This window comes from Macadamia integrifolia, chromosome 3 (genome assembly GCF_013358625.1).
Source record: "Macadamia integrifolia cultivar HAES 741 chromosome 3, SCU_Mint_v3, whole genome shotgun sequence".
NCBI classification, from domain to species: domain Eukaryota; kingdom Viridiplantae; phylum Streptophyta; class Magnoliopsida; order Proteales; family Proteaceae; genus Macadamia; species Macadamia integrifolia.
In genome coordinates, this window is record NC_056559.1 from 17,305,472 (window position 1) to 17,311,724 (window position 6,253).

Sequence of the window (6,253 nt, forward strand, 5' to 3'; positions counted from 1 at the left end):
GGGTTCAAGTCGCCTAGGATAGGGGTTCTTATACCTAAAGCTCAGACTCAACAGAGGAGTATCAATGGAGATCGGCATCAACAATCAGGGCTGTTTATGTTGCCCAGAAAACAGAGTAGCAGTATTGGTTTAGTAGAAACAGAAAATAGAGGAGAGAAATAGCAGTAGCAGATCGATGGGAAAGGGGAAGAAGAAAGATAATAGAAGAAGAGAAGAGAAAAGAGAGATCGCAGGGAAGAGAAGAAGAAGAAGGGGGTGAAGAAGACAGCCACACAGGGGGGAGGGGGAGTTTCACAATCTCTTGTTTCTTTATTCATCAACTGTTCTTCCCATGAATTACATGTCCAATATATAATAAAATAAAATTAAATACCTTCTAATTAAAAATAAAAAACTAAGATAGAAATAAAATCTCCTACACCTAAGCTAACAAAATAAACAACTAAGGACTCAAATAGGGAACAAATATTCTCAAATAAAAATAAAATCCTAAATATTCTATTAAACTTGGAATCCAAATTAGTAACTTGGAACCCAAATTGGATCTGGATCTTGATCCGGGTTTTGGAGCAGGCTTGGGTCGATCCATCGGAGTGTTGCTGCATCATACATATCGGTATGTACCGGTACGTATCGGTATGTATCGGTATGTATCGACCGATATGTACCGATACGGTTATAAAATGGCCAAGATGGGTAATTTTTTAGAAAAACATAATTTTTTGAGGTGCTTTTGTTCCAAAGTTGCTGCCAACTATTTTTCTCTAACTAAAGTGGAAATCAAGGTTGGGAACAAGGATTTTACATTTATGGGACAACTACAAACCTTGGATTCTTATTGCGATACTCTCAATTTACTGTTTATGCATAATACATGTTTTATATAGCTTTTTTAAACTATTTTTTTATGCGAAAGTGTATAAAAAATTGTTTCCTATCCATTTATGTGTGTATCTATAGTTTATCTTGGCATATCTCCGATACGATACCCTCCGATACGTATCTTAATTTTGGCTTACCGATACGGCGACCGATACCGATACTTTAATCCTTGACCACAACAAAGACTATAAACTTCGATCACAACAACCAACAATATGACTAATGCTCCCTAAGAATAAAAACTGATTGCAGCAGCAAACTTCAGCAAACAACGAACAGTAAACAATAGTAGTAGCAACAAACGATGATCACAGATGATTATCATACAAAATCTACATAAAAAAACCTATACACCAATCTTTAGTCTTTAGTATATGAAATCCTAGTTCTTCTTCTTTGATGAACCAGGGTTTCCTTCTTCAAAACAGAAAATCAAATCGACTCTCAAAACGGCAAATCAATGAGACAATCAGTTACTAATAACCCGCTTTAATACCATGTAAAGAGAAGAGAAGAAAAAGAGAGAGAAACCACAATTATGGAGATTGGGGCTGCCCTCTTTCATTCATTAAAAGAATAGCTATTACAAGTCCTACTAGAAATAAGTAGGAATAAGAAAGATAGCTATTACAAGTCCTACTAGGATTAAGTAGGAACAAGAAAAGATACCTATCACAAGTTCTACTAGGAATAGGAAAGAACAAAATAGGAAACTGATACTAATTGCTAACTTCTAACTGTATTCAGTCCTAATAGGATTAGGAAATCCCAAACCCACATTCCTAATAGGACTAGGATAATCCAAGGGAGGAGTTTGGGACGCCAGACTCATCCTTTCTCTCGATAGACTTCAAACACATACCAAGTGCAGCCTTAGTTTCTAAGATATTAAACTATACCACCTTTCCCATGCTCACACCATTCATCCGGTACGCATCCTCACCTTCCTTTTTCTCTGTACTTGACAACCCTTCCCGGTGTATAATTATGTGAAGAGAGGTGTTTTGATGTAGTCCTGTACAGGGGGCTATGGTATTGTGTGTGTGAGTTTTATGCTAGGATTAAAGTATCGGTATCAATCGTCGTATCGGTCAACTAAATTTAAAATATGTATCAGAGGATATTGTATCGGAGATATACTAAGATACGCTAAATATATGCACATAAATGGACTCGATACTCATTTTTATACACTTCTACAAACAGTTAAAAAAATTAATAGATAACATGTCTCATGCATAAACACTAAATGGAAAACACCGTACTGAGAGAAAAGTGTATTCAATTGAAAATTTTCAAAAGGATGAGGTTTCTTACATGTAGTAATAGTCTATTGTTGACATTCTAAGAATTTTTAAAATCTATGAATAAATTGATGCAATAATTCATGTTTGATGCAATGTTTTACTTAGTTTTATCTAAATCTACTCAAATATAGCAAAAAAAGAAGTAAAATAAACTTGTTTGATTTTTCCTTCCAGAAAAAATAGTATTAGAACACCGCAGAAGGGATGGCAGTAACTGGATCAATTTTTGATCATTTATATTGATGTTGTGGATATAGACCACTTGTAAAATTGTGCCATATGCTCACATGGCTAGGATCACATCAAACTTAATTGTTTGATTTTGCTATCCAGCTGAAGTTGAAGTGTTTCCTAGGAAGGGTACCATATGCACAAAGAGAGAGCGCGCGCGCGCGAGAGAGAGAGAGAGAGAGAGAGAGAGAGAGATGCATCTTTGACTATCTTGTTTTAAAAGAAGAGATCAAAATTCAATAGAGAGATCATACCATTGAAGGGTACATCTTGGAATATCTTGCGTTAAGGACTTATAATAGTCAAATAAAGTAAGTGGCAGAAATGCTAGGAAAGACAATGGTGAAACACATAATAATCAGGAAAATTTATGGTTGGTCAAGCAATATAGATGCTTCCTACACTTGCTCCTAGTCCCTAACTAGATAGTTCCCCTATCTGTTCTATGCCTTTTCTTGTGCATCACGCGACAAACTCAGCAACTTGAGCAATCATGACATGCGATACGACGTTCAATTTTTTGGAAGGATCAACACACTTGGCTTGTTGCAAGGACAACAACATTAAATGAAAATGATGACACTAGCTGTCGTGATGATTCTTATAAAAATTAAGAATTAAATAGAATGGAGAAATCAAATGGAAGACACTTATCTGGTTGCAAGGACTCAGAAGATGTAAATTGGAGGAAATGATCAACATGAGGATGCCATAATTCATGACAAGGAGGATATGAAAGAATGGTAAATCAAGATTATGAAATCTGTTGGGTAAATACAATTGTGGTTCAAATTTTGGAAACTTAAGTATTGTCAACGAGAAGAATAAACTCTGTTTTGAAAGTAAAATGGGTTCTATAGATACATATCTTAAGTATTGGTGAGTGTCAGTGCGCATTAGTGAGTATCGTTTGCATATCAGTAAGTATTGATTCGATACGAACTGATACGCATGTAATTCAATTGTTTGGGGCTCAATTTTACGTATCGAGAGTATTGGTACATATCAATGAGTATCAGAGCGTATCTTTAAACGATACGCACCAATACTTTAAACCATGGTTATATGAGAATTTCAATTATGCTTTTGGGGCTTTGGCTAGTTTATGTTAAGGTGTATATGGGTTTTTCAGTTAGGCTTCTGTTTTTAACAACAATAAAAAAACTCAGACTTATCCCTACTTAATGGGGTCAGCTACATGGATGCAAGCAAAGAAAAATAGGAAATTAGAGATCGAAACAGAATATGAGAGATGAAAGTAAAAAGGAACGAGGGGACAGCTCAGCATGATAGGAAAATCTCAGCAAAATGGGATCGGCTACATTGATCCTTGCCCTCCAAGGCATTATCTGAGGACATACTTGGGACAAGACCAAGACTATGCTTGTCATTCCTCACTAGGCTTTTGTTTGTAAATGAACAAAATAGGCTAACCCATTTAGCTGAGTTTCTCCTGACTTGTTGGGCTTTGCCTCCTTTTTTCTTTTCACATCTTTTCATCTCTTCCTTCCCCACAATTCTGTTTGGACTTTTTTCTTATTTTGTTTTTTATGGATCCATGTAGCCAACCCCATTAAGTTGGGATAAGGCTGAGCGTTTGTTGTTGTTGTTCTATTGGATTAGGCTGAATTATAAAGCCCATATATCTGGCCCAAAGGGGAGCACAAGTGCATGCTTGGTTAAGCTTCCCAGGTTCTGCTTCTCCGAATCTGAGAAGCCGGCTCCTCATGTTGAGAAGCTCCAAATTGTGGATCGAATGAGAAGCCTGAAAATGGAATATTTTCCACCAAAACCCTAGAAGCCCAAAAAGTCTGGTATTTTGCTTCTTTACCAGAAGAGAGGCGCAAGAAACTTAGCCAAATGTACCTGGTTATGTTTTGGGACCTGTCAGTTGATCTAAATTTAATAAGGTTTTTTTACCCAAAAAAATAAGAAAAATTTGATTAGGTTGCTGTATGAGGTAGTAAGAAGACTTCACTCTTAACTTCTCCTTTCATATTATGGAGGTTATTTGTTAGTAGAGCTTTGATAAGGCCACAAAAACATCAGAGAGGAACTTTGGGAATCGCAAATCCCACCAAGTAGGGTGTAGGGGAAAGTTTTTTCCTCCATGACTATGTGCACTATGATTTTGTGACCTTAGTTTCCTTGTTATTTAGCGCATTTTAGTAAGTAAAGTCTTGTATCTGATTAATCTAGAAGAGTCATATGTCGGTCTTTCTTAAGAGTCCTAAATCTTGGAAGTAGTCCAATGGTGTTCTCTCTCTATCATTCAACTCCACTTTCTCTTTTCTTCTTTTCCTCCCTTTCAGTTCTCTCTTTGCTTATTCTATATACTCTGTTTTCAGCCTGTTTTCTCTGCTACTGTTCTTAATTGAAACATCTAGTTTTTTCTGTTTTCGATGAAAGTTCTGTTCTGTAATTCTCTATAGACCATATCTTTGGAATTTATTTATTATTCTGTCCACATCTAGTTTTTCTGTTTTCGCGACTTCAGTTTCCTTGTTATTGTGCACTTTTTTTTTAAGCTTAGCTAACGACGGGTATCCAGTCCTTTGGCCTTAATAGTCCCATGGGCCCATATTGACCCCACAACCACTTATTCTTATTGGAAAGTTCTGTTCTGTAATTCCTTTTCGTCCATATCTTTGGAATTTTATTTATTGTTCTGACTTTCACTCATTCTTTTACTGTTACTATCTCTGCTACTCAGCATTTGATCTGAAATCCAATCTGGTTCAATCAGATTGGCCTAGAAAGCTGAGAAACCAAAACCACATGATTGTGGTGGTCCTGTTGCTCACTCAATCCTAGTTTGGGTTAATCTGAGGCCCTCTTTGGTATCATTTTCTTTTTTATTTTTGCCACAAATTTTGGTTTCATTTGGTATCGCTTATAGACTTGGAAACAGCCTCTTCCGCGAAGCAGGGGATTAAGGCTGTGTACACACTTGCCCCTCCCAGACCTTGCAGTAGCAGGAGCCTCGTGCACTGGGTTGCTCTTTTTTTTTTTTTTGGATCGTTTATGGAGCCTATTTCTATTTAAAAAAGATTTGAGAAACACACAAAAATAAGAAAAAAAACTTGAAAGTCATATATTGTTTTTCGTTGAAACCCATTTTCAGCTACTTTTTGCGTTGAACATTAATGAGTACGTGTTTATATGTCCAAAAATCAAAGGTAAAGACGTCATTTCGTTTCTATTATAAGAAAAACAAGCAGAAACCTGGTAGACTCAATCTCCTCCCCGCAAATCCGTCACTTCTGGCGATAGAGGTTACTACCAGTGAGTGCTAGCAGCAACTGATCTCCACTTTCCATCCCTTTCTTCTCCTTCCGTGAACTGATTACAGCCTTCTATTTTTTTTTAATAATGTCATTTTCTGCAGATATTCTGAAACCCACAAGTGGAGGAGAAGAGAACCAACGGCCCACTGGCCGTGACCAGCCACACGCATCGGCCACAGCTGCTGGCCCTTGTTCGTCGGCCGCAACAGGCTGCAACAACTGGCCCTTGTTGGTCGGCCGCAATAGTCTGCAACAACTGGCCCTTGGGGCTTTCTGCGATTGCAGATCTAAAAGCAAATCTGATTTCAGATCTGCTGTCTTTGAAGACCAGAAGAAAAGAGAGAGACGAGAAGGGTGGATCAGAGGTGTAGATGGAGAAGAAGGGGGAGGAGAAGGGCGAGGGAGGAGAAGGAAAGGAGTTGCAGCAAGCGGGATAGAGAGTGGAGAAAAAGAGTTATAAGGAAGATGGGTGAAGGGGACATCTCTTCACTCATTTCTTCAAATAAACCATTTTGCACATATGGGTACCAAACCTCTTTCTCACAA

At 37.5% G+C, this 6,253-nt stretch overlaps 1 protein-coding gene across 4 annotated transcripts in view; it reads left to right on the forward strand.

Moving 5' to 3' along the window:
• The window catches only part of LOC122074114, a 50,898-nt gene that overhangs the window by 43,714 nt on the left and 931 nt on the right, over positions 1 to 6,253 (forward strand). The window contains exon 12 of one of the 4 annotated variants that reach the window (XR_006138964.1): positions 5,809 to 6,231. The exons of the other annotated variants lie outside the window; for them this stretch is intronic. The gene's annotated coding sequence lies outside the window, so the exon portion shown is untranslated. The remainder of the gene's footprint in view (positions 1 to 5,808; positions 6,232 to 6,253) is intronic. 4 annotated transcript variants of the gene reach the window in all.